The 11,245-nt window shown below is 38.5% G+C and overlaps 1 pseudogene; it reads left to right on the top strand.

The window, feature by feature from the left end:
- LOC148723990 (beta-2 adrenergic receptor-like) lies at positions 1-1,240 on the top strand (annotated as a pseudogene).
- Positions 1,241-11,245: the final 10,005 nt, after the last annotated feature.

Raw genomic sequence — 11,245 nt, 5'->3', positions numbered from 1 at the left:
GTTTCGGACGGTTTCCAAACTTATTTCTCGACGAATTCCGTTGTTATTTTACACCAACTTAGCATGACAGGTAACTGCACAGACGAACATCTCAGCAGTGCAGCATCCATCGTTCTATCAGTGTGGTTCTCCTTGTCTGGTTTAGCCGCTGCCATTGGAAATGTCGTTTTTCTGTGGCTGTTCTACAAAAACGAGTCTTTACGAACAGTTTCCAACCGCTTTTTAGCCTCGTTATCTGTGGCGGACGCTTTTGTCGGCCTTGTCATAGATCCTGTTTGGATTGTTATCCGATGTTGGATTCAGCCACCACCTCAAAGCGCTTTGTTGATGATTAGACAAGTGTTGTGGGTTCACACAACCACAGCTACTGCTTTCAACGTTTGCCGTGTTTCAATCGACCGTTTTATCGCGATTCGCTTTCCTTTCCGGTATCAGGACATTTTAAGTAAAAGGAGATGCTTTGTGGTCATTATTTTGGTATGGTTTATTTCACTGAGTCTTCCTTTGTTGACGATGGCGTTGTTAAAAGAAAGAGAATTGAAACTACCTGTATGTATAGTGTTTGTAGGTTCATTAATAGTTGTCTCCTTTTACTATATATTCATTTTCAAGTTAGCCAGAAAACAATTTAGGAGAATTTTTCCAGCCAATCCACATCCTGACTCCGGTGAAAATATAAGAGTTTACTATGAAAAATTTTAAAGCTATCAAAACAGTCGGTTTTGTTTTAGGTGCTTGTATCATCACATGGATGCCCAGTTTAGTTCTGCTTTCGATAAAATTTTATAAGAAAAATGCAGGACCGAAATGCAATGCAAAGCAAATTTGGTTTGTTGCAATGCCTTGGTGTGAGGCAATCGCTTTTACTTCATCAGCGATGAACCCATTGATCTATTACTTCAGAAATAGTGACTTTCGCCGAGCCTTTCGCCGCACTTTTCGTTGGCTGCCCTGTGTTCAGGAACAAAATGCATCAGACCATAATGTACAGCGAGAGGGAAACCGGATGGTATGAAATATTGGGACTCGTAAGCGTGGCAACTTGGAAACTATGGGGGCTAAACTCTGAGGACATCTGAGGAATCTCGCCTAATTACAAACCTGGTGCCCCTCGTGAATAGTTAATGATCAAACGGAAGTTCTTAATTTCTAAGGTTGTATCACGTAACTCTGTTTCCTAATAAATATAAACCTAGACATTATTAAAATACCTGTTTCTTTATCATATATAAGACAAGTCTTTCATGACATATAATTTTTCCCCCATCAAACGCCTGTCACCCAACTTTAACCGGTTGAGTTAGTCAGTTGGGGTCTTTTTTTTTTTCAAGTGAGGATGAAGATTTTTTTTGTACTTGCGATACGTTCAAGTGAGCTAAAATAAAGCACTAAGGTCTCCATTCTCGATAATAGAGACCTTATACAGAGCCGAAAGAAGGCGGATGCAACTAGATCGTAGTGAAACATAACTAAATGTTAAAAGGTTAGGACATGCTAAACATTACGTCGGTATGACTCGTCACGGCGACAAGTCGACCTAACATGTCGCCTCGTGTGACATGCTGAATGTTTCTTAAATCCGTCGCTGCGACTGAATTTTCTCAGCTCACACCTGTTTGCATTCTTTTCAAATATCAACCCCTAAAGGTTGGCTCCATATAGAGCAACTCAGTAACTAGAGCACTGCTAAAGAAACTCGTAAAATTTAAGAAAAGTGAGGGTATAATACGAATTACAAATAGACAACCAAGCTAATTTTAATCAAATTCCAAATGTACCCAAGCAGCAGTTCGTTTCAAAATCGTCTCTCAAAGACGATAGATCTCACATCATTTCGTGCCATAAGGTGTTCTGCTAGTTCCAGCCCAGTTTTTCTTGTACATTCCTTGCTGTTCCCACAAGGCAACAAGCGAAAGGTATGGCGAAAGGCTCGGCGAAAGTCTTATTTCGAAAGTAACATAGAAGTGTGTTACAATAAATTTGAAGGGCCAGTGGTCCATCCACATAGGAGGGTTCAGTCCCCTCGTGTCAATGTATATGTTAGTTTTCGCCCCAAAAGTTTCCTTAGTGATATGTAGTTTGTCGTTGTACTTTCGTAATGCTGCGTTTCGTGTCCCTTTAGAGATCCAAACCGTCAGTTATGTTTTAAGCTTTCATTTCGCCGGGTTTATTTCGTTTGTTGTCATTTATCGTTGATTGTAAGATTTAGTGTAATTTATTCTGTTTCAGAAACCACTGGTAAAGAATAAAATGTGCGGTTCGGGTAACCTTTGAGAAATGTTACCTGCGCGTTCGTTACAACGTGGATTGATTGCTGATGAAGTCAAAGGAATTTCTTCAACCCAGGGCCACAATGCATTAGGTTTATCCTAGTAATTTACCACGTTATAATAACAGTCATCAAACGGTATAACTAAACTGGGCATCCATGTGATAATACAATCACCCAAAACAAAACCGATTGTTTTAATAGCTTTAAAATCCAGCATCGTACAAACTCTAACATTGTCTTTCAATATTGTAAGATTTTCCCCTGCTAATATTCTATAAAACTGTTTTTTGCCGATTTGAAAATACTAATATAAGAACTTGAGACCACTAGCAAAGGAATAACAAACATAAATGCAACGGAAATCAACAGTACTGCAAGATTAATCATGTACCCTTTAGACAAAATCTGATCCTCAATGAAAAGCGTCAGGATTGGAAGACCTAATGAAAATAACCACATCCAAATTATCACATCCTTTCTTTGTTACAATGTCGTGATGACGGAAGGAAACTCAATGGCAATGAACCGGTCGACAGAGACACAGCACATGTTCAAAGTAGGGAGAGCAGTTGTGTGAACCCACAACATTACGCGGACAAATCGCTGGGAACGGGCGGCTGAATACAACATCCGAAAATAATCGACCGAGGCTCATTACAAGAAGCCTAACCAAAAAGTCTGGTACCGATAATGAAAATACTAATATAAGAACTTGAGACCACTAGCAAAGGAATAACAAACATTATTATAGGACTCGGGCAGTCAGAGGGCCAATAGCTAAAATCAGCCAATCAAAATGCTCTATTGCCGTTCAATATTCTCTCAGTATTGGACCGGGCACTGTCCCGAATGGTCCCGAATGATACCGCACTTGTGTCCCTTTGAACTTAAGTCGTATAATAAATCTCTTATTAACCAAGCTTGCTCGGGACCGCAATGGAAGAATATCGGACCTCGGTCTTTTTTGTACGGACCTCGCTGCGCTCGGTCCGTACTGTCAAGACCTCGGGCCGATATTCTCCCAGTACGACCCTCGCGCTTGGTTAATAAGATGTATTTATAAAAGCAACGGAGATCCACAGCACTGCAAGATTAATCATTTACCGTTTCGACAAAATCTTATCCTTTAATTTATGAATAGGGTCAGGATGGGAAGACCTAATGAAAACAAGCACACCCAAACAAGCACACCCAAACAGCCACACCCAAACAACCACACCCAAACAACCACACCCAAACAACCACACCCAAACAACCACACCCAAACAACCACACCCAAACAACCACACCCAAACAACCACACCCAAACAACCACACCCAAATTATCAATGTGTAACATCATTTCTTTGTTACAATGTCGCGATGACGGAAACGAAACCAAATGGCAATAAAGCGGTCGACAGAGACAGCACATATTCAAAGTAGTGACAGCGGGTGTGTGCACATACCTGACTGTTTGGATCTTTAAAGGGACACGAAACGCAGCATTACGAAAATACAACGACAAACTACATATCATTAATGAAACTTTACAGGCGAAAACTAACATATACACTGACGCGAGGGGACTAACCCTCCTATGTGGATGGAGCACTGGCCCTTGAAATTTATTGTAACACACTTCTATGTTACTTTCGAAATAAAGAATATCGCCGAGCCTTTCGCCGTACCTTTCCCTAGTTGCCTTGTGGAAACAGCAAGGAAAGCACAAGAAAAACTGGGCTGGACTTTAACAGAACACCTTATGGCACGAAATGATGTGAGATCTGTCGCCATTGATAGACGATGTTGAAACGAACTGCTGCTTGAGTGCATTTGGAATTTGATTAAAAGTTTGGTCTTGGTAACAATGTTTAGCTTGGTTGTCTATTTGTAATTCGTATTATACCCTCACTTTTCTTAAATTTCACGAGTTTCTTTAGCAGTGCTCTAGTTACTGAGTTGCTCTATATGGAGCCAACCTTTAGGGGTTGATATTTAAAAAGAATACAAACAGGCGTGCGCTGAGAATATTCAGTCGCGGTGACGGATTTAACAAACATTCAGCATGTCACACGAGGCAATATATTAAGTCGACTTGTCGCCGTTACGAGTCATAACGACGTATTGCTTAGCGTGTCCTAACCTTTTAACATTTAGTTTTGTTTCACCACGGTCTAGCTGCATCCGCCTTCTTTCGGTTCTTTATAAGGTCTCTATTATCGGGGATGGAGACCTTAGTGCTTTATTTTAGCTCACTTAAACGCATCGTAAGTACAAAAAAATCTTCATCCTCACTCGAAAAAAAAATAAAGAAAAAGAAAAAAAGGCGCTAACTGACTAACAACCAACGTTTGGTGGCAAGCGTTTGATGCGCCAAAATTATATGTCATTAAAGACTTGTCTCATATATGACAAAGAAACAGGTATTTTAATAATGTCTACGTTTGCATTTATTAGGAAATAGAGTTACGTAACACAAGCTTAGAAATTAAGGACTTCCGTTTGATCATTGACTGTTCACGAAGAGCACCAGCTTTGTAATTAGGCGAGATTCCTTTTCTGCTAGGATTGTCCTCAGAGTTTAGCCTCCATAGTTTAGCCTCCATAGTTTCCAAGTTGCCACGCTTACGAGTCCCAATTTTTCATACCATCTGGTTTCCCTCTCGCTGTACATTCTGGTCTGATACATTTTGTTCGTGAACACAGGGTGGCCAACGGAAGGTGCGGCGAAAGGCTCGAAGAAAGTTGCTATTTCTAAAGTAATAGATCAATGGGTTCATCGCTGATGAAGTAAAAGCGATTGCCTCACACCAAGCCATTCCAACAAACCAAATTTGCTTTGCATTGCATTTCGGTTCTATTTTCTTCTTATAAAATTTTATTGAAAGCAGAATTAAACTGGGCATCCATGTGGTGATAAGAGCACCTAACACAAAACCGACTGTTTTGATAGCTTTACAATTTTGCATAGTACGAACTCTTATTTTTTCACCGGAGTCAGGAAGTGGATTGGCTGGAAAAAATCTCCTGAATTGTTTTCTGGCTAATTTGAAAATGAATATATAGCAAAAGGAGACAACTATTAATGAACCTACCAACACTATAGATACAAGCAGTTTCAATCCTCTTTTTTTAACAACGCCATCGTCGACAAAGGAAGACTCAGTGAAATAAACCACACCAAAATAATGACCACAAAGCATCTCCTTTTACTTAAAATGTACTGATACCGGAAAGGAAAGCGAATCGCGATACAACGGTCGATTGAAACACAGCAAACGTTGAAAGCAGTGGCTGCGGCTGTGTGAACCCACAACACTTGTCTAATCATCAACAAAGCACTTTGAGGTGGTGGTTGAATCCAACATCGGATAACAATCCAAACAGGATCTATGACAAGGCCGACAAAAGCGTCCGCCACAGATAACGAGGCTAAAAAGCGGTTGGAAACTGTTCGTAAAGACTCGTTTTTGCAGAACAGCCACATCACAACGACATTTCCAGTGACAGCGGCTAAACCAGACAAGGAGAACCACACTGATAGAACGATGGATGCTGCACTGCTGAGATGTTGGTCTGTGCAGTTACCTTTCATAGTAACTTGGTGTAAAGTAACAACAGAAGTCGAGAGATAAGTCTGCAAACCGTCTGAAATTTTCAGTTGTCTGCCGTCGTCGGGGAAAAGATGTTACTGACAGTTACTGGAATGCTTCTTCGTCCTTTTTTCTGCATGCAATTATTCACAATTTTCTCTTCATATGCAGCTTATTGACAGACACATCTAATTTATTTTGCGGCGTCTGTTTGAGGAAAGGTACTTGTGACATTAAAAATATCTCAAAGTTTTTTGAAAATATGCTATGAAACTTAAATTTTGTTTTATCCGTCTCCAGTCCATCATTGTAAAGATAGTTATATCTCAGTCTATCGGTAGAAGTTTAATCAAAATCAACAAAACAACGAATAAAAGTTTTTAAAACGCTTAAAGAAGCTTTTTCACGCTAATCCTACAATTGGTCACACTCGTGGACAGACTCAGGGGGCCCCCTTATTTGAATCTAACTAAACCAAATGTCAAGTTTGTTGCTGCATATGGAAGTTAGTAGCCTAATTTAAATCAATAAATGTGTCGAGTTTCGAATTTCAAGTCAATCTTAAAATAATTGGTCATTTAATACGTGCTACGAATAATACGCAAGTTAAACAAATTCAAATGGGGAGGTAGGTGGGTGGGGGGTTCACGGCATTTTAGACAACTGCTTTGTTGAAAAAAATACGTAAATAAATGAAACTTCTCGTTTATTTCAAATTTTTAAGCTTGAATGAACTGAATGAGTGGTTATTTCGATATATCATCAGTCTAAATTTTACTTGATTGGAACTTAGGCCTATCAGCCCTCACAAGAATAGAATAGAATTTTCTGGTAAACTGTTTGTCTCCATTCAAGAAAGAAGTCGTTACATGTTAGTCTGTTAGTTTTATGGTCCGTGACGCGCTGAAGAAGCAATTAGCACGATACCTGAGGTTGTGTAACTGGGCTCTGACTAGGAAATGTTGGATTAGGGAGGTTTTAAGGAAGACTTTTATGGCAATTGGTTAAAAAATTCGACTTCGTGCATGCCATCTGGTTTCTGCTGCTTGTTCGCTAAAACGCAAAAATTTGCATAAGTCTTAGCCTACTTGCACCAAACTGGTAGCTCACATTCATCATGTTCGTTTAAGAAAATAAATGGTCAAACTCTAATAGATAATCACCAGTATTGTTACAACCGTATATTTTTCTTTTCCAGGCCAAGAATACCCCTGAAATAGTTCAAATCTAGAATCAGTCACGTTTGCATGTTGAACATGATGAGCACCGTTTGCTGTTCAACATTCAGACATGCTTTTATTTGCTTTCGGCATTTAGGGTTTTAAACAAATATAAAATTCATACGCATGCCTAGTGTAATGCAACCAACCATAACAGTGAGTCAAACAAAGGCTTAAAAAAGAACGGATCTTTAGTTTACATATTTGCCTAATTATAGAGACCACCAGCGAGCTTGGCGAGTCCTTGGTTTGTCTTCATTGTAAAAAAGTAAGGGCATATGTATACAACATGTTTTAAGGTAGTATGAATCGTCTCATTGGTCGATAGGTGGGTTTAACTAGGTATTTTAAACTTGGTTGTGACGGCAGGTTTTGTAAAAGAAATGAAGAACTTATTTCTGTGTCACCTAGCCTCCTCTAAACGCACGGGGAGTTGGCAGGATTCAAGAACGTTATGCGTACCCGCTATTAAGTCTTGACAATACATAACTCACTCATTTTCCGAACCTTCCTTTTGTTTAAATGTGGCTATGTAAAGACCTCTTATGTAAAGGCCTCATAAGGAAGTTGTAATGATAAGAGAGGAATTAGGATCTATTAACTGGAAAGTTTCCTGAACAAGAATTCTATTGAACTTCACCTGATTTATTATCGTTTTTTTTTACATATCATTAATTTATTCATTTAATTAGTTACTTATTTAATTACAAAATCAATCACTGGTTACTTATTTGAATTACTGAATAAAAAAGTTATTTCTGCTAAGGGAAAGAAGTTAGCTACAAAAGATTTTATGTTAAGTATTAAAAGCCTTTTCTTGTAACAATTTTCGTGTGATGTTGCGCTTGGGGTTGCCAAAGGTTGACTCTTTCTAATCATTTACTTAGCAGTTGCGGCACGGGAGTGCCATGCCCAACCTAGAAAGGGATGATGGGAAAGGAAAAGAGCAGGAAATGCTTTTTATTTACCCATCCCCTAGTGCCCCCCCATGCCGACGGCGTTTGCTACACGTTTACGGGGCTAAGTCATTGGTTCATCCAAGTTTTAATGTAGATAAAAATGGATGTCCCATTCGACTTCCACTCTGAAATCGACAGGAAATTGGGATCAAGTAAAACGAGTTTCTTCTGACCCACATGCATTGTTACTCTCGAATACAAATAATTAAGACTAAGATTACGATTTAATTTTGGGTTATTTGTATTTATTTCCATCCGATCTCTATCACCGTTTTCTCCCAGAACTTAAAAAGATCGATCAATCAGACGCGTCTGTCAATAAACAATATATCATCTTTCAAAAGATATCATGATAATTCATGCAAAAACATTCAGTTTTGTAAAAATCTGTTTGGTGTGTAGAGGGGAAAGGAAAATTTCAAGCATTCACCAAGCTTACTTTCATTCTTCTGCTGTTGCTGCCCACCATCTTACCATGAATGATAGCGACCCAGTGGTTCAGTTCAGCTCAGCAGAACAGCGTCCATCGCTCTATCACTTTGACTCGGCCATTGATGGACGATGTTGGACTGCAACTTTAGATTTTCCAATTTTTTTTGTAAAAATATAGATTTGAAATCTGACAAAAAAAAAAATTCTCTTTGCACTAGTCCTAAATTTTGTTCTCTCTTGATAATACGTGTTATGTCCTCACATTCATTATATTTTACGAGTTTCTATGGCAGTTGCCCATTTCCCATATATGGAACCAACTTCGACTAAATGTTTGTAAAAAAAATGCGGAGCAGGTCTTCTCTTTCTCTAGAAATCGTTTTAAGCAATTTCTGTAACGATGTTGTAATGTCATAAGCCCTTCGGGCATGCGCAGTAGAATGAAAGGTATCCCGGATGTCGTTGTTGTTGTATTACGCCTAGTAATGGCGGGCTTTTATGATACTTATTAAAACCATTGTGATATCATCGTTCTTGTACTCGTTTGTACTACGCTATAATTTCCCTTTTGTAACGTCTGTTGATATTAAGTTTTCAACATCGACTCAGCGATCTCCTTTGGTATGGTCAGGTCAGTTTGGCAGCGTAATGATAGTTCTTTTTGAGTAGTTTGCAGGGTTCACTTGTTATGTGCAAGAAACCTCCAAGAAAAATTGTCAGCAGAGATCGGAGTCGAGCGGAACGGAAATTGTTAACTTATTTTTCAGATTACTCCTTTGAATCAAAGTATCTAGGGTGCCGAGAGTGCAAGAATGCATGCCATGCCGATTGGGAAGTACCACTATTTCATAATGTGAGGATTGTAAGGAATACTTAGATCACTCGGATACAGGTGTCCCCTCCTCTTCAAAATGCAGGTTGAACAACTGAGGTTGAGCAACCTCCTTTCCCCTTCTCTATAGTAACTAAATGATGATGCATATGTCTGTCCCTTTGTAAATGCTAAAATATTCTTTTTGAGAAGGGATACTTATAACATTTTGGATATGAGTATCCCCTCATGTTTTAAGCTATGAGTGCACAAATCATAGCACAAGCAGCCCAGGTGTACTGTGTTTAGGATCTAAAGGCCATTAATGGGAATACCTAACATATTAAGTTTGAATTTTAAGCGTAAGTGTGTGCCGCGAAATCGAAAGCACACACTCAAAAGATAGGGAAAAAATATAAAGGATACCGTGAAACGCGATGAATATGACGTGGTAAGTCTCCTTAATTACCTTTATTCTGTAGTTGTGGTCGTCACGCTCTTTTTAGCGACTTTCGATTTTCTTCGTTCCGCGTACTGTGCTACTAAATATATATATATATATATATATATATATATGTATGTATGTATATGCTGGTCAGTTATTATTAAAGCGCGCTGATTTTAACTAAATGATGATGCATATGTCTGTCCCTTTGTAAATGCTAAAATATTCTTTTTGAGAAGGGATACTTATAACATTTTGGATATATATATATATATATATATATATATATATATATGTATATGCTGGTCAGTTATTATTAAAGCGCGCTGATTTTAACTAAATGATGATGCATATGTCTGTCCCTTTGTAAATGCTAAAATATTCTTTTTGAGAAGGGATACTTATAACATTTTGGATATGAGTATCCCCTCATGTTTTAAGCTATGAGTGCACAAATCATAGCACAAGCAGCCCAGGTGTACTGTGTTTAGGATCTAAAGGCCATTACTAAATATATATATATATATATATGTATATGCTGGTCAGTTATTATTAAAGCGCGCTGAAATTCGCCAAATTGTTTAGCTTTTGAAAAATTTCGAAATAGAGAATTTCGCCTTGCCTTTCGCTTGTTGCGCTGTGGACACAGCAAGGAAAGTACAAGAAAAACCAGGCTGGAACTAGCAGCTTGCAGAACACTTTATGGCACGAAATGAGGTAAGATCTGAAGATTTAGCGGTTAGAGGGACTGGGCTCTAAGAATATAACAAAAGGGAAAAGGACTCTGTTGCTGTTGCTATTGATAGGTGATGTTGAAACAGACCGCTCCTTGAGTACATTTGGAATTTGATTAAAAGTTTTCTCTTGGTAGCAATGTTTACCTTGGTTGTCTCTGGGTAATTTGTTTTATACCCTCACATTCCTTAAATTTTACGAGTTTCTTTAGCAGTGCCCCGGTTACTCAGTTGTTCTATAGGGAGCCAACCTTTAGAATGCGATATTTAAGAAGAATGTAAACAAGTGTGCGTTGAGAAAACTTAGTTGTACCGACGGATTACACAAACATTCAGTTTGTCACGGGAGGCGATATGTTAGGGCGTCTTATCGCCGTGACAAGTCGTACTGACGTATTGCTCGGCGTGTCCTGACCATTAAACATTAAATTTTCTTTCACCACGTTCTCGTTGCAATCGCCTTCTTTCGCTTCTGTATAAGGTCTCTATTATCAAAGATGGAGACCTAAGTGCTTTATTTTAGCTCACATTAACATAAGTACAAAGGCTCGTCATCCTTACTCGAAAAAATAAAAAGAACAGAAAAATGAAAAGGTAAGTTTGAGAGTGGATATTTACGATGCTGCCAAGATTATAGAAATGATGAATCTTCTTTCTTTTCTTAATTTTTTAGATCCAAACAATGTAAACTTTCATCATATAAGAGTTTTCTCCATACATCTTGCAGGATTTATTGTTAGAACAGAATAACAAATATTGGACGGGGCAAAATCACATGTCATGAAAGAATCGTCTGA

This window comes from Stylophora pistillata, chromosome 9 (assembly GCF_964205215.1).
Source record: "Stylophora pistillata chromosome 9, jaStyPist1.2, whole genome shotgun sequence".
Lineage (NCBI taxonomy): Eukaryota > Metazoa > Cnidaria > Anthozoa > Scleractinia > Pocilloporidae > Stylophora > Stylophora pistillata.
This window is presented reverse-complemented; position numbering and strand designations above follow the sequence as displayed.